This window comes from Mytilus edulis, chromosome 14 (genome assembly GCF_963676685.1).
Source record: "Mytilus edulis chromosome 14, xbMytEdul2.2, whole genome shotgun sequence".
In the NCBI taxonomy this organism is placed as follows: domain Eukaryota; kingdom Metazoa; phylum Mollusca; class Bivalvia; order Mytilida; family Mytilidae; genus Mytilus; species Mytilus edulis.
This window is the reverse complement of record NC_092357.1, coordinates 39,156,765-39,175,614: the sequence shown is the minus strand read 5'-3', so window position 1 is coordinate 39,175,614 and position 18,850 is coordinate 39,156,765. Positions and strand designations below refer to the sequence as shown.

The following is an 18,850-nucleotide window of genomic DNA, read 5'->3' as shown; positions in this document are numbered from 1 at the left end:
GTACCAAGGTTCTCATTGCTTGTCTCATGTCAAAAAAACATAAAAAAAATCTTTGTTGATTTAGTTTTCATTCACAATGCAGAGCATGCTACATGTATCAAGTGTCGATGGTATGTTTCCCTTTTGATTTTTGTTTGGTGTTTTTTATCGATTGATTGCTGTCGGATACGAATGCGTTTTTTTTGGGGGGGAGGGGGTCAGGGACCCATTCCTCTATATGGAGCTACATGAATGGTGAAAGCATAACATTTCTACATGTCACACAACATGGAAAGGACTATTTCAATGTTTTGTACTTAAATGTTTCATTTAAAACTAATTTTTCTCTTTTGAGACTTTATCTGTAATGTTCATACAATACTTTTAATTTAAATTGTATATTATTATGAACGAGCTTCTGGTTTGGAAAATATACACTCATGGCAAGTTATTATAGGTTCTTTCGGTCTCTTTAAAAATACACCACCACTGTATGTCTCTTACAGTTTTGTTTAAATGTTCTTCCCTGCACATAATTACTTATTTGTATGTTATATTCTTGTAGGATGTTGATTCAATGATAAAATCCTGTTTAATAAACCGTATTAGACTCTTGGAATTCTTCATTCTGTTGCTGAAATCTAAAAATAAAATTCAGTGTACAATTTTCTTAAATAATCATCAAATACTACGGTAACCTTACCAATCAGGGTTATTATTAAGGAATTTTAAGATGAGTCCATATATTTAGCATTTCTGACACGTGCAATGGTGAGATTAAGGATTTTTTTGTGATTTATAATTTATCATTGCAGTCTCCATGATAAACTAGAACAAGATAAACAAGAGTGCACACGCTGAAATGTCTCGCCTTCTTTACTTATCATTGATATTATGTTGATAGTCCTAAGTATAAAGCTTTATTAAAGACTGTCACATACACTTAACATTTACCAAGATAACTAAAAAAGACCAATGAACCATGAAAATGAGGTCAAGGTCAGATGAACCATGCCAGGCAGACATGTACAGCTATGCATCCATACAACAAATATAGTTGACCTATTACTTATAGTTTAAGAAAAACAGACCAAAACACAAAAACTTAACACTGAGCAATGAACCATGAAAATGAGATCAATGTCAAATTAAACCTGCATGACTGACATATAGATCATAAAATATTTCCATACACTAAATATTGTTGACCTATGGCATATAGTATTAGATAAAAAGACCAAAACTCAAAAACTTAACTTTGACCACTGAACCATGAAAATGAGGTCAAGGTCAGAAGACATCTGCTCGCTAGACATGTTCACCTTACAATCATTCCATACAACAAATATAGAAGATCTATTGCATTAATTATGAAAAAAACAGACCAAAACACAAAAATCTAACTATAAACACTGAACCATGAAAATGAGGTCAAGGTCAGATGACATCGGCCAGTTGGACATGTACACCTTACAGTCCTTCCATACACCGAATATACTAGCCCTATTGATTATAGTATCTGAGATATGGACTTGACCACCAAAACTTAACCTTGTTCCCTGATCCATGAAATGAGGTCGAGGTCAAGTGAAAACTGTCTGACGGGCATGAAGACCTTGCAAGGTATGCACATACCAAATATAGTTATCCAATTAGTTATAATAAGAGAGAATTTAACATTACAAAAAATATTAACTTTCTTTTCAAGTGGTCACTGAACCATGAAAATAAGGTCAAGGACATTGGACATGTTACTGACCGAAAGTTCGTGACATGAGGCATCTATATACAAAGTGTGAAGCATCCAGGTCTTCTACCTTCTAAAATATAAAGCTTTTAAGAAGTTAGCTAACGCCGCCGGATCACTATCCCTATGTCGAGCTTTCTGCAACAAAAGTTGCAGGCTCGACAAAAATTTAATAATAACATTAACGGTACCAATTTTTCTGCACCAGATGCGCATTTCGACAACACTTGTCTCTTCAGTGATGCTCGTGGCCAAAATATTTAAAATCCAAAGCGTATATAAAAGATGTAGAGCTATAATAAATTAACCCTTAAAATTAGATCTATGATTATTTTTTAGTCATTGCTATAACATTGTTTTTATTATCCATAGTTCATGGATGGAGTATGATGCATGCACATATATTATTTTTTAAATTCTGTATTTTACTGATAAATATACTCACTTTTATAGTCAACATCACACTTTTACACTAACAGCAGCAACTGCAGGTGAGACACGGAGTTTGGATCCATTTAGAAAATATTCAATCTATGTATCCCTATGAAGATTTCTTGTTCCCTAGTTTGGTAAAATAATTAAGCTCATTAGTATGCAGAGGAAACCAGTTTTTACAATTCTAGATAGGTTAACGGACAATGATAACGGATAAAAATTTATGAATATAGCAAAGTGGGCTAAAACAAATATGACAACCAATTCTTTTAAATGGATTTTTTAAAACTTTACTATAGGCTGATAAGACTTGACAGAAATTATGTTGCCCAACATGCCCAGAGCATGAAGAAAATTAACTCTCTGCAACTTAAAATGCAGGAACTAAATTGTGTACAAATTAAAATAAACAGCTGCGCCATGAGCGCATGATACGCTTGTCGTCTTGTGTGATAGTTTAATGCAATAATCATAAATATTTTTTGAGAAAGTTTTAAGCAATAACCATATATTGTTTTTGAGATACAGAGGGACATATGAACCCAAAAAAACTAAATATCACTAAAATAAAATTTTGAATTAAAACCAAAAAGTATACAGATCTTAAGATTAATGTTACAAAGAAGTACAAATGTATGTAAAGTTTTGAGCAATAATCATAAATTGATTTTGAGATACGGCGTGACATGCATGTAAAAATACCCTCCCCCTTTTTAACAAAATACTAAATAACTGAAAAATGAAATTTTAAATCATCACCCAAAAGTATACAGATCTTAAGTTCAATTTATCAAAGAAGTGTGTAAAGTTTTAAGCAACAATCATAAATTGATTTTGAGATACGGCGTGACATGTAAAAATACCCTCCCCCTTTTTTACAAAATACTAAATAACTGAAAAACGAAATTTTAAATCATCACCAAAAAGTATACAGATCTTAAGATTAATATAACAAAAAAGTGTGTCAAGTTTTAAGCAATAATCATAAATCGTTTTTGAGATACGGCGCGACATGTAAAAATCCCCTCCCCTTTTTTACAAAATACTAAATAACTCAAAAATGAAATTTTGAATCATCACCAAAAAGTATACAGATCTTAAAATTAATATAACTAAGAAGTGTGTAAAGTTTTAAGCAATAATCAAAAATTGTTTTTGATATACAGTGCGACATGTGAATAAAACACCCCCCTGTTTTAGTTACAAAGTGCCGTAACTCAAAAAGTTTTAATCTTATTTTGACCGAAAAGTATACAGATCATTTGACTATCATAAGAAACAACTTTTCGTGAAATTTGGATAAGTCGTTCTCAAGTTACGGCGCGACATGTTTACGCCGGACAGACGAACAGACGGACGGACACCGGACATTTGTATAAAATAATACGTCCCGTCAAAATTTTGACGGGCGTATAAAAAAGTAAAAATGAAGCTTTGCTGTAGTAAAATATAAACTTGCGTAGCAACAGATCAAAATGATTAGATCTATTCGTCAACTCCCCCCCCCCCCAAAAAAAAACCCCCATCAAATTATTGTCCCCTTAAAACAAAACAACCCTTACCATGGCAACCATAAAAGAACCATTGTAGTAAAGTTACAGATTGCATAACAATATACTCGGAGACAAATTATTTTAAGTGACACAGTTTTGATGGCAACATCCAGGTGGCGGATCCAGTAATTTTCATAAGTGGGGGCCCGGTGACTGCCTAAAAAAAGTCGAGTTGCGAGTATTGAGTTGTGAGTAACGAAAGTCGAGTTGCAAGTTACAAAAGTCGAGTTGCGAGTTACAAAAGTCGAGTTGCGAGTTTTAAAAGTTGAGTTGCGAGTTATAATAATAATATAATAAAAACTCATTAGGATTAAACCAAATTTCAACAAGGCTCTCTACATACAATATCAACTACATAAATGAATAATTTACTAATATACAAATGTGAACAATAGATCTAAATAAACAAACTATAATTACAACAACAACCAGGTGCTCCGCAGGGCACATCTTTATACGACCGCAGTGGTGCAACCCTGAACGGTTGGAGCAAATTTGGTCACAATATTGAAGCTTCATACTGTCTGAATTTGGATTGTGATCGAGTTTTTGTCATAATTAAGGTTTTTGTCACAAAATAAATGTTGCCAGAGATCTAACAAATCTACTATACAATACTGTGCAATTGAAGGCTTCTTGAAATTTTTCAAAATTCGAATTTCGAATTTTTTTGAAAAAAAGGAATGATCCCTTAAAATTTTTAACCCCCCTAAAAAAAAACTTATTGAAACCCCCTTTTTAAGCAATAACCCTTCAACTCAATCCCATCATTTCCCTTGTAGTATGGAACCTTGTATTACGATTTCAGAGAGATTAATTCACCTAAACAATTTTTGTTTGGAAACTAGAAACATGCTTCTTTTTTGCCCTTTTTTGGCCCCACTAATTCCTACATATTTTGGGCAATTATTCCAAAATTTAATCCTAGCCTCCCCTTTGTTATGTGGAACATTGTGGTACAATTTTAGAGAAGTCAATACAGTTACACACAATTTATTGTCTTGGAACTAGAAAATGCTGGCTTTTGGTCCCTTTTTGGCCCTTTATTCCTAAACTTTTGACCCATAACCCCGTAAACGAATCCAAACCTTCTACTTGTGGTTTTAAACATTGTGGTACAATTTCAGAGCAAATGAAATACTTATACACAAGTTATTATCCTTACTAGAAAAATCCTTGTTTTGGGCTTCTCATCCCAAAACGGTTGGACAACCATCCCCAAAATCGATCCCAACCTTCCTTTTGTGGTATTGACCCTTTAGAAAAAAAATCATTAAGATCTATTTTTTTAAACTAAAGAAACTGTCCGGAAACCAATTGGGCTTCGGACGACGCAGACGACAACGACATCATACCATTATACGATCCAAAAAAATGTTTGAGGTCGTATAAAAAACACCTATAGTATAATTTTTTTATTTCACTGGATAATGAATTCCACGCTTTTGGGCCACTAAAAGAACCAGATGCTCCGCAGGGCGCAGCTTTATACGAAAACAAAAACTCCCAAAATCAATCCCAACCTTCCTTTTGTCGTCATAAACCTTGTATGAAAATTTCATAGATTTCTATTTTCCTATACTAAAGATATTGTGCAAAAACTAAGAAAAATGCTTGTTTTGGACCGTTTTTGGCCCCTTATTCCTAAACTGTTGGGACCAAAACTCTCAAAATCAATCCCATTGGGCAACCTTCTTTTTGTGGTCATAAACCTTATGTTAAAAGACGTAGGTCCGGTAAGGGCCGATTTTGGCCTCAATTTTCAAGTTCATCTGACGAAATATTTTAGACACTTTTTAAACACTTTTAAAAGTGTCTATTTCAATTGATTCAATTAGTTTTTGTGAAAGATTTCAACTGATTAAGTCATTAAAAACGCTCTGATTCAAGCTTTATATGAAAAATTTATCAAATTCGACAAAAATCGTCACTTTTCAGATGGTTTTGGTCAAAAATGAAAGTGGCCGCATTCGTGTTCATCCTCAACCTTTATATATATTATGTATTATCATCAAATACAACTTACATTTCAATATTATGGATGAACACGAATGCGGCCACTTTCATTTTAGACCATCTTCGCTAGCCTAGGGTTACGATCCACTCCCGCTCTCTCGTAACCCTAGGCTATAATAGCGAAGATGATTTTAGACAGAAACCGTCTAAAATTTGTCTAAAATGCTGAAATTGTGAAGATTTCAGTAATTTAGCGTGACTTTATGATGCTAGTACCCGATATATGTGCATTGTATTGTCAAAAAACAGCCCATATTTATGTACCAGAATCATTCTACTTTCCAATAAATGGCTTAACATTATCACAATTTTGTAAAACTGCTATATTTTGGGGCCAAAAAGGAGTCTTACCGTACCTACTCCTTTAATAGAATTCTGTTTACTGAAAGTTCTTGTGCGAAAACCAAGTAAAATGTTATTTTGGGCCCTTTTTGTCCCTAATTCCTAAACTGTTGGGACCAGAACTCCCAAAATCAATCCCAACCTTCCTTTTATGGTCATAAACCTTGTGTTTAAATTGCACATGTTTCTATTTACTTATACTTAAGTTAAAGTGCGAAAACACCAAATGTTTTCGGACGACGACGACGACGCCAACGTCATACCAATATACGACCGAGACCACAATTGTCTGTTCTTCTTCGCTTCGTTGTTCACGAATATAGTCCCTAGTGTTTACTCGTTTAAACTAATATGATATGTTACTTGTAACTTTTCTTTTCATTTAAAGTACCTAATACAATACCAAAGAGCTTCCAAAACTTAATATCTGGAATTTATTACAGTTTTGTGTTTATTAAATTAATTCTCTGGTTGATGAGCTCTTTTGTGGCCGGTAACAGAGAAGAGAGTAAAGATCTTAATGCGCTTTCACTACGCTTCTACCACGACCTAATTTCGCCACGACCGCACCACGATTGTTTTGAACATGTTTAAAGTTGGCCACGCTCTTCACGATCTTGAAGATCTCACCACAACCGTGGTACGACCTTACTGCGACCTACACGATCATCAAAATTTGCATTTTTCCCACAGATCGTAGTGCGATCGTGGCTTAGTGGGACTGGGGTATAAGAGAAAACTCAATTCGGAACATCCATAATCACATGGCTAAAGCTGGGGTCACACATTCACGATTTTTACTGCCGTCCTTGACAGGACCATTCCCGATTAAAATTTGTCAAAAGTCTGATCAAGATCCTGTGAATCGTGGATGGAAATTCGATTTGTATCTTTCGCCAGGTAAAATTCTACCGAGTCTGTCACGACTGCGTCCCGATTCTACCGAATGTAATCCGACAGAGATCAGATAGTGACAAGACAGTGAACCGACGCTGACGGAAGTTATCCGTTTGAAAACTGTCGGCATAATCGGGATGATCAGGTACTGTCGGAACGTAATCCTATCACGGTCCGCTCTATCGCATTGCAAACGGCTTTGTCTGGTCTCAGTCGTATTGTATTCTGTTATTGTCGGGACTTCTCCAGATCATTCCCGTTCCACAGGACACCGTCCCGAATACACAGAACATTGTTAGGAATTCGATCCGATACAGCAGAATCTGTCACGACATAGGCACGATTGTAATCCGACTAGACAAAATCGGCTGAGTTTCCCCGAATGTTACGGGACGCACCTAACTGTCGGGGTGCTTTGCCGAACTATTCGGACCCTTCCCGACCAGTAGGAATCTGTTACGAACTAAAACGACTGCGTTCAGACAATAATAGGACATTCCAGATAATTGAGGATACTAATCCGACTTTTTCACTTTTCGTGTCGTATCGCTGTCTGATCTCAAACGGGAGCAATAATCGGCAATGTGTGAACCCCGCATTAATCAAATAACAAAACGCATCAAAAAAAGGATAGACAAGAATTATCAATTTCCTATTTTGTTGTCTGTATGATCTATAAAATATATAACTTTCTCACTGAATGTATACAAAGAGGGTAACCAAAGATTTTGCGACGATGCAAATATTAAACTTTACAATATAAATAAACATCTTTAACCAACGAATTCAAATAGCAAAAGCTATGCAATTAACAAATATATACTTATATGCTTCATGTAAATTATTTAACAATGAAATACATTAATTATGAAATTTGAAGTTTTACCAAGGGCGCTAATAATTAATTAATAACACTGTCTACCACACAGCATTTCGGGGACACTACCTCTGGTATCTTTCCCCCTCTTTTATAGCTGACTATGCGGGGGCTTTTTCTAATTATTGGGGGCATTATGATGACCTATAGTTGCTAATGTTTGTGTCATATAGTCACAGAGTCATCCTCATTGCTTCCCTCAATCTTTATTCTATCACCAATAGTTTCAACACCTAGTCTGATCAAGTCTTGATCAGTAAGGTGCTGAAAAGTGTCATCTTCTATCCTATCATCTTTAAAATTTTTAATTTGAAAGATTTGCAGATTAAGTTCTACAAGAGCACGTTGTATAGCAGACGACATGTTGCCAGTATGAAAATAAACCCGAAAAAAATATACATGTTTTCGGTAGTCTACCACCACCACATAATGAAACAAGAGGCTCTCAAGAGCCTGAATCGCTCACCTTAATTTTTTTGGTTAAATCTCTCATCAATGATTATTTTGGCTTTTCAATTGTTCTTTGAATCGTCCTATTTTCTTCAAAAGCAAAAAAAAAATCATTTTCTCCTATGTTCTATTTTAGCCATAGGAGCTATGTTTCTGACATACAAGGAAATGAAATATAAAATTTATACTAGATACTCTGAAACTCATTTAGCCTAAGTTTGGCTGAAATTGATACAGCAGTTTCAAAGGAGAAGATTTTTTAAAGTAAGTCAACATGATGAACAAATTGTGAAAAAAGTCTTTAAAGGGCAATAACTCCTTAAGGGGTCAATTGACAATTTTGGTCAAATTGACTTATTTGTAGATCTTACTTTGCTTAACATTTTTGCTATTAACAGTTTATCTGTATCTATAATAATATTCAAGATAATAACCAAAAACTGCAAAATTTCTTTAAAATCATCAATTCAGGGGCATTATACCTGAAAAACCAGTTACCCAATTCGGCTGAAAATTTCAGGACAGGTAGACCTTGACCTAATAAATACTTTAACTTCTTGTCTTATTTGCTCTAAATGCTGGAGTTTTTGAGATATAAGCCAAAAACTGCATTTTACCCTGTGTTCTATTTTTAGCCATGACGGCCATGTTTTTTGACGAAATAAAAAATAAAGCACAAACTTTATTTTATACACCCTACTGATCATTCAGTTGAAGTTTGGTTGAATTTGGTTTAGTAGTTTTAGAGGAGAAGATTTTTTAAAGTTAGCAAATGTGATGAACAAATTGTGAAAAATTGTCATTAAAGGACAATAACCCCTTAAGGGGTCAATTGACAATTTTGGTCATATTAACTTGTTTGTAGATCTTACTTTGCTGATCATTTTTGCTGTTTACAGTTTATCTTTATCTATAATAATATTCAAGATAATGACCAAAAACTGCAAAATTTCCTTAAAATTACCAATTAAGTGGCAGCAACCCAACAATGGTTTGTTTGATTCATCTTAAAATTTCAGGGCTGATAGATCTTGACCTAATGAACATTTTTACCCCATGTCAGATTTGCTCTAAATGCTTTCGTTTTTGAGATATAAGCCAAAAACTGCATTTGACCCCTGTGTTCTATTTTAAGTAATGGCGGCCATGTTTTTTGACGGATCAAAAATCGAAGCACACACTTTGTGTAGGATAATCTAAGGAACAATCATGCTAAGTTTCATCCAAATCCATTCAGTAGTTTTAGAGGAGAAGATTTTTTTAAAGTTAGCAAATGTGATGAACAAATTGTGAAAAATTGTCATTAAAGGACAATAACCCCTTAAGGGGTCAATTGACAATTTTGGTCATATTAACTTATTTGTAGATCTTACTTTGCTGATCATTTTTGCTGTTTACAGTTTATCTTTATCTATAATAATATTCAAGATAATGACCAAAAACTGCAAAATTTCCTTAAAATTACCAATTAAGTGGCAGCAACCCAACAATGGTTTGTTTGATTCATCTGAAAATTTCAGGGCTGATAGATCTTGACCTAATGAACATTTTTACCCCATATCAGATTTGCTCTAAATGCTTTCGTTTTTGAGATATAAGCCAAAAACTGCATTTGACCCCTATGTTCTATTTTAAGTAACGGCGGCCATGTTTTTTGACGGATCAAAAATCGAAGCACACACTTTGTGCAGGATAATCTAAGGAACAATCATGCTAAGTTTCATCCAAATCCATTCAGAAGTTTTAGAGGAGAAGATTTTTTAAAGTTAGCAAATGTGATGAACAAATTGTGAAAAATTGTCATTAAAGGACAATAACCCCTTAAGGGGTCAATTGACAATTTTGGTCATATTAACTTATTTGTAGATCTTACTTTGCTGATCATTTTTGCTGTTTACAGTTTATCTTTATCTATAATAATATTCAAGATAATGACCAAAAACTGCAAAATTTCCTTAAAATTACCAATTAAGTGGCAGCAACCCAACAATGGTTTGTTTGATTCATCTGAAAATTTCAGGGCTGATAGATCTTGACCTAATGAACATTTTTACCCCTGTCAGATTTGCTCTAAAAGCTTTCGTTTTTGAGATATAAGCCAAAAACTGCATTTGACCCCTATGTTCTATTTTAAGTAACGGCGGCCATGTTTTTTGACGGATCAAAAATCGAAGCACACACTTTGTGCAGGATAATCTAAGGAACAATCATGCTAAGTTTCATTCAAATCCATTCAGTAGTTTCAGAGGAGAAGATGTTTGAAAAATTGTTAACGACGACGACGACGACGACGACGACGACGTCGACGACGACGACGACGACGGACGCCAAGTGATGAGAAAAGCTCACATGGCCTTTTAGGCCAGGTGAGCTAAAAAAGCACTGAAAGTAATTGATTAACCACCTAGTATAATATTTTTTGAACCAAACATAAAACATTTTGACCACTGATCATAAAGTTGTTTGAACTGAACATAATATTTATTTTACTGAACATAATGATCAGTCTACAGAACATAATATTTATTTCACTCAACATATAAATGATAACAGTACTGATAATAAAGTGCTGCGCTTTAGCGCGTGATACGGCCGTTGCCCTTTTCACTTGTTTTTAAAAGTATTAGTTATTGTCCCAAAATTGGAAAATCCCCCCTTTTTTAAGCATAAAAATTCATAACACGGAAATGTAAAATCTTAAATTTATAAAAATTGAAAGGGAGCTTACATCAATAGATATAAACAATTCACCAAAGTTTCATGGACATTGGTGAAAGCGTTTTTGAGTTATTGTCCGAAGTGTGGACAACGGACCCCTTTTTTTTTTTTTTTATAAATAAAGCCCCATAAATCCAAAACTTAAAATTAAAAAAAAACAAAAGGGAGCTTACATCAATAGATATAAACAATTCACTTAAGTTTCATGGAAATTGGTGAAAGCGTTTTTGAGTTATTGTCCGAAGTGTGGACGACGGACGGACAACGGTATACCATAATACGTCCCGTCTAAAGACGACGGGCGTATAAAAAGTGTGTTTGACCACTGAATATTTCGGTTACTGTAATCAACATAATGAGAAATCTACATAATATAATAATATGTTGACAGAAGATATTTTCAAAAGTACTGAATATAAAGACAAAAGTATATTGATTAAAGTGCTGAATATAATACCAGATCTGCACAATATAATGACATTATGATGTTATTGCTCAACATAATTGTTATACTACTGAACCATGTGAACATAATAAAAAGGGCACTCATAATCGAGAAAAAAACGCTGAAAATAATTAAATTTTCACAGCTAATACTAAATATGAACAACGAAAGACAGCTATCACAAATACATTCTGGGTGTATCTGTGACTGGGAAATGTGTTGGTCTGGAACCACACACACACAATAAACAGTACGGACTCTGACTCTGGGACTAGCTCTTGTAACAAAAGACGACTCTGGTTAGCGCAATGTATAATTTAATAAGTTCAGCATGGAATACAATTGTACAGAGTTGGGACTGCTCAGTGTAATATTTATTCCAATTTGCCACATCAAAATAACAACATAGTTTATATAACAAACCAAAACTACTTGTACTTGACAAATATTTCTCTAAATGAGTGAGAAAATTCAAATAAGGGATAGCAGAAAAATTAACACATACATGTAGATAATAATTAACAATTATAGAACATACAGACTTATTTATGGGATTAAAGCCTTGGCTTGTCAAGTACGAATAATCTGAGACTACTATAACATGTGTTATAGTAGTCTCAGGAATAATAGATCATTTTGAAGTAAAATGTCGCCATTTAAAAAAATAAAAATTAAAACATGAAATTATATTAGCTTAATCTTCTAAACTTAACTTATATCTTGCACAATAAAAATATCAAAATCCCTAGTGAAATATTGCAAATATAACAAAATCACTGGTTTTACAAAATCTTTAACAAAATGTCCAAAAAGTATCAAAATAAATTTTTGTCCATTTTTCCACTGTGACACAGCTATGGCGTTCCATATTCCTTGTCTGTCCTATTATATTCATATATGGTATTTGAAATGAAAATAAGCATAAAACCAGTCATTTTAACAATTAAGATCCTATCAAGGAACCCTTTTAAGGTGACTATATCAGAGACAAAAACAAAATGTATACAATAGATATAAAAAAAGAAGATGTGGTATGATTGCCAAATAGACAACTCTCCACAAGAGACCAAAATGACAGAAATTACCAACAATAGGTCATCGCACGGCCGTCAACAATGAGCAAAATCCAATCTAAAATAAAAATGAAAATAATCCTCTTACAAAATAAATATGTATATATAAAAAAGGTGACTAGATGCTCTGGAAGGGTAAAGAGCATATTTCGAATTTTACTTAATATGTTTTTGACCAGCAATTTAAAAAAAATAATAAATACATATTTGAACAATAAAACAAAGAATTTTTCATCAGAGGATCGGGATATTGTAACTTGATAAAGGAATTCGAATGTGAAATAGTGGTAGCTAACCACGGATGCAAGAAAAGACACGTATAATATATGTCAATAAACTCGATATTAAAATAAGAAGATGTGATATAATTTCCAATGATATTTCTGTTTACTACAAGCTATAACTACTGGAAGAAAAAGCTCAAGTAAAATTAAATGTTATCAAGGATTGGAGAGGCCTTGTTATCAGAGAGACAGAGAAAACAACATGATTTTTTTTTACATCGGGAACTTTTCAATATTCCCAACTATAGAATCCGACAAATTAACGAAAAAGTTTTTTTTTAGTGAGAACAACATTTTATCAAACCATAATTATTTATATCTTCAATATAAAAAGAAGGAGATGTGATAGGATTTTCAAAGTTAAAAAAATAAATGGATTTAAGCAATTATAGTCGGCAATAACAGGTTCCGACATGAAAAATAAAAATTAATACACAATATGATGGCCTAATTCATAATAAAACAATATATGACATACACGAAATAACGACAAACACTGAACTACGGGCTTATGACTTAAAACAGGTACATACAGAATTTGGCGGGGTTAAAAATGTCTGTGTGCGTTCATTTATAAAAAAAAAAACCCAATCACAACACAAGACCAAACTATAAAAAAAAAATCAGTTGAATGATCGGATCATCATTTAATACTATCAATAACGATATCAGATCAGGTGCGGGATCCAAACCACGGAACACCCTGAAATTCCACAAAATAAAAATAAAAAATCGAAAAACTTGAATGGGGTTTTAATCACCAACACTCCCTCTCCCCTCGTGCCGGATCCGCTCAGTCATACTCAACTTTTGAGTGTGTAATTTAGGTATAAAAAATTGATAACAATACAAAATAACTAACTGATATTAAATTGTAACAGAAAAAGGAGAGAAAATCATTCCAGACATGTGTTGCAGCATTGGATTACAGTAGTTTTAATACATATTTATATGACAGAAGTATCATGGAAAACATAAACTAATCATGAATGTGGCAGAAGAGATAGTACACGGTTTATGTTCTTCTCATTGATATTGTTCAGGAAGGCTCAGAGTGATTTTACAGTAAACTTGCAAGCGATTGTACAGTCAATAAAAATATCCGACATGGAGAAAATGAATATATTTGGATTTCTACTGGAACAATGACTTCAAAACTTTCAGACAGGTAGAACTTTATATCAGAAAAGGTACATGTGGAAATTCAGGTAGCAAACATTGATTTTTCGATGTTTTTTTTTGACATTTTTCGTCGTTTTTTTTTATACATTTTTGATCCCTGTTGTGTGGCAAATTTGATCGTTTCACACATCATGGAGCTCCATCATTCTAAGGAAAACGTTTGGATGCACATAGCTTTCTTATTATTTTATTGGTTCTTTATGAGAATATTTAAGCTACCAAAACCTGAAGCAGAAACGTTACATAGCTATATATAGTAACATAAGAGTTCATCAAATTTTCTTCAAGCAACTTGTTATTTTGCAAATGTCGGGGCCCCTTTTGACAGTCTCCCGAATGACCAAATTATTAGAAAACCGTACAGTTCCGTTTCCACACTATGGTACTGGTTTCTCCGAATAGAATCACGCTTTCACTACGCTCTCGCTATAATGATACAGCGACCTTTGCGATCTTACCACGACCTTAGTGCGAACTCACTAATACCTGATTCCACCACGATTGGTTTGAACATGTTCAAAGTTGTATACGCTCATCACGAACTTGAAGACCTCACCACGACCGTGATACGACCTTACTGTGATCTTCAAGATCGCGCTACGATCGTCAACATTTGCATTTTTTCATAGATCGTAGTGCGATCGTTGCCTAGTGTGACCGCAGAATTAAACTTTATTAGTTGAATAGAGCCACATGAGCTTAACAAAAAAATATTACTTCCCTTAGCCCCATATGTTTACCCTTTCCTGGTAACAGGACTCAATTTGGCAAAAAAGAGGGAAAGTGCAGAGTTTATATATTAGCCAAATTATGTTTAATAAAAAGAAATAATATAGATATTCAGACATTTAAAACTTTTTTCAGTTTAAAAAAACAAATAAAAATAGTGTTCAAAAGTAAACTTTCGTTGAAAAAATATGGATTATTTGAAGAAAAAAACCAACAAATTGCACACATTTAAAGAACATTTTATATATAAAACAGAATTTTCAAATAATTTAACATAAAACAGATAATGTTTATCTGTTTATCTTTTAATACAAAAAAGTTATATATTCCTGTCGACAGGAAAAATATGTCCACAAATCCGAATTTTGAGCGTCCGTCGTCAATAACTTATAAACAAAATTTCTCCTCTGAAACTACTGGGCCAAATTTTACCAGACTTAGCCACAACCATCATTGGGGTATCTAGTTAAAAAATTGTGTCCGATGACCCGCCAAACTAACCAAACTAACCAAGATGGCCTCCATGGCTAAAAATAGAACATAGGGGTTAAATGTATTTTTTGGCTTATCACTCTGAAACCAAAGCATTGAGCAAATCTGACAAGGGATAAAATTGTTAACTAGGTCAAGATCTATCTGCCCTGAAATTTTCAGATGAATCGGACAATGGGTTGTTGGGTTACTGTCCCTGAATTTGTAATTTTAAGGACATTTTGTCCATTTTCTGTTATTATTTTGAAAATTATTATAGATAGAGATCAACTGTAAACAGCCATTATGTCACCAAAGTAAGATCTAAAAAAAATCAACATGATTGAAATGGTAAGTTGATCCCTTAAGGAGTTATTGCACTTAATAGTCATTTTTTTAACAATTTTTCGTAAATTTTTTACAAAAATCTTCTCCTCTGAAACTATTGGACCAAATTCAACCAAACTGAGCCAAAATCATTATTAACGTATATTTTTATATATCTGCTTTAAAAGTTCATATGAATTGTACAACTGGTTGGTTGGTTGCTGTCCCCCAATTGGTAATTTTTAAAGAAATTTAGCCGTTTTTGGTTATTTTCTTGAATGCTATCATATATAGAGATAAACTGCAAATAGCATTAATGTTCAGCAAATTAAGATCTACATATAAGTCAACATGACCGAAATGGTCAATTGACCCCTTTAGGAGTTATTGCCCTTTATAGTCAATTTTTAACAATTTTCATTAATTTGGTAAATTTGGGTAAGTTTTTACAAAATGTGTTCCTCTGTAACTAAAGGGCCAAGTTCCTTACAGATAGAGAAAATTGTCAGTAGCAAGAATGATGAGTAAAGTATGATCTACGAATAGATCACAATCACCAAAAAACAATTTTGTCATGAATCCATCGTTTTCCTTTGTTTAATACACTCATAAACCAAGGTGCGCAACACAGGCTCTTAAAAGCCTCTAGTTATACTTCATTGAACTTTTGATGTCGTCCCTTAGGCCGTTAGTTTATTTCGTCTTAATTGTTTCACATTTTTTTTGTCGTGGCCTTTTATAACTGATTTATACAGTATGGGTATTTGTCATTTTTTGTCAAAGGCCGCACGGTTGGTTATAATTGATAATACTACTTCATTGATCTCCAGTTGATAGTTGCCAAATTGGCAGTCATACCACATCTCCTTACTTGTTATGATATTGTATACATTTTTCGTACATGACTTTAAATTTCGCGTCCTGTCTAAACTATATATGAAATATTAGTCGCTTGACATTAAAAGTCCATATAGTGTCCTTCTAAGGAGCCAACTGTTTAATATTCGGGGGGGGGGCCTTGATAATCACAAAAATAAAAAATAAATGGTTTGTTCTGTGGTAGTTTCAAAATACATAACCTGACTTACAATGCATTGAAAATAAACTCTGCAGGTCTATTGGAAAGTATTAGATGGCAACAGATTCTTCATAAAATTCATTTTTTTCCCCCAAAAAAGTCGTGAAACACTTCCGAAAAGTTCATATAATAAAATTATTAATATTATTTAAAATAGACTTGAAATGTCTGAAAAAGGGTTTCATTTAACTTGAGCTATATTGTGTCAGATACACATACCTCACTTTTATTACAGGGCAGTATCTACATTGAGGCAAATTTTATGCTTACGTTATAATTTTATATATACTCAAAATTGGAATAAAAAAGTATCAATTTAGATATTTCTCATCTGACTCGTATTTTTTCTATAAATCTTTTATTTATTTATTTATTTCAAAGTCTAATTTTCTGTCAACCAATGTATTCGCTGATATTGTTTTTCTCTTTAGCCCTTTCTAGCCTATTTTGCTGCAATATACTTGATACATAATTTTCTAAAGTTGTTATTTTACAATTTTTTATGCCTCAATTATCGGCATTATGTTTTCTGGTCTGTGCGTGCACTCCTCCATCTGTCTGTCCCACTTCAGGTAAACGTTTGTGGTCGAGGTAGTTTTTAATGAAGTTGAAGTCCAATCAACTTGAAACTTAGTAAACATGTTCATTTTGTCTTTGTCTGAGTTGTCATTATAGATGGTCCTAGCTGTCTTTTTTAGACGGTCCGAATTGTCCCAGGACGGACATGTTCTGCAACTAACTAAAATGCCCCAAGTTTGAACACGTTATTTGATTTCGTGATCACCATACTAACCAAATGAAATGTGAACTACATTGATATATTTCGTAACTTTTTACCTTAAAAAATCCTGGTCCTATGTAGATTTGGAAGTTGTCGTCAGCAAAAGATTAAAACACCGTTCATTGCGGGCTTCCGTTGTCGTTGATTTCTATATTTTATGCAATGTCAATTTCATCATGCAATACTTTCTCCGCAATCAGGGGTTCATTAAGGGATACACACAGTTTGATATTCATGCTAATAATATATAACAGTTACGATTTAAAAATCAATTTTAATTTAGGTTGCAGTAAAAAAAAAACAATATTAGGTCAATGTCATAAAGATAAAAACTTTTTAGTATTCTGAATAAAACTGGGGAAAGGAAGGGCGCATTTAAATCTTGCCCTATCCCAGTTTCGCAGTCTCATACATATTTTTTGTATGAGGCTAAGAAACTGGGGAAGGGCGAGGTTCTACCGAGCCCTTCCCCAGTTTTGCGCCAAACACAAAAAAGTTTATATTTTTCTGACATTGACACAATATTGCTTTTATACTGCAACATAAATTGATAAATTGATAGCTATTCAAATCGTAACAAAAACGATACTTATTTTCATCCCTTCATGGACCCCTGATTGTGGAGAAAGTGTGCCATGATGAAATTGACATCGTACACAATAGAGCTTTGTTACAATATTTTACATAAAATAAACACAACTAGTTGCAGTATAAAAACATTTTATATTTTTCTGACATTGACCTTATATTGTATGTGTAGAAGTACTTAAAGATGACAAAAAAATTCAGTACTGAAAAATGACTGAAATTTTCAGTACTGAAAAATGACTGAAATTTTCAGTACTGAAAAATGGCTGAAATTTTCAGTACTGAAAAATGGCTGAAATTTTCAGTACTGGTAAATGACTGAAATTTTCAGTACTGTAAACAACTTTTTCTCAACATTACTGAAAATGATATAAAAATCTATGTACTGAATAGTGATGTTTCCTAAAAGTACTGTTTATATAGCGGCATTTGATGTACTGTTTAGTAATGTTTCCTAAAAGTACTGTTTATATAGCGGCATTTAATGTACTGTTTAGTGATGTTTCCTAAAAGTACTGTTTATATAGCGGCATTTAATGTACTGTTTAGTGATGTTTCCTAAAAGTACTGTTTATATAGCAGCATTTAATGTACTGTTTAGTGATGTTTCCTAAAAGTACTGTTTATATAGCGGCATTTAATGTACTGTTTAGTGATGTTTCCTAAAAGTACTGTTTATATAGCGGCATTTAATGTACTGTTTAGTAATGTTTCCTCAAAGTACTGTTTTTATAGCGGCATTTAATGTACATGTTAACGCTAGTCAAATTGTTGGTAGTGTATAAACATTTGTAAGTCTGCGCCTAAGACAGATCAACTGAGAATTTTATTACGCTGTTGGTATCAAAGCGAAATGTACACGTCATAAGAATCATCTA

General features: G+C 33.3%; 1 protein-coding gene and 1 long non-coding RNA gene across 2 annotated transcripts in view; one reads left to right on the top strand and one right to left on the bottom strand.

Moving 5' to 3' along the window:
• Positions 1-18,850, top strand: part of LOC139502677 (keratin-associated protein 9-6-like) — a 38,486-nt gene that overhangs the window by 18,347 nt on the left and 1,289 nt on the right. The window lies entirely within an intron of this gene.
• Positions 5-17,611, bottom strand: LOC139503219 (uncharacterized). Its single transcript, XR_011659068.1, has 3 exons — positions 17,441-17,611; positions 2,172-2,287; positions 5-620 (listed from the first exon to the last, which is right to left on the bottom strand). It is a non-coding gene; the product is annotated as an uncharacterized lncRNA (long non-coding RNA).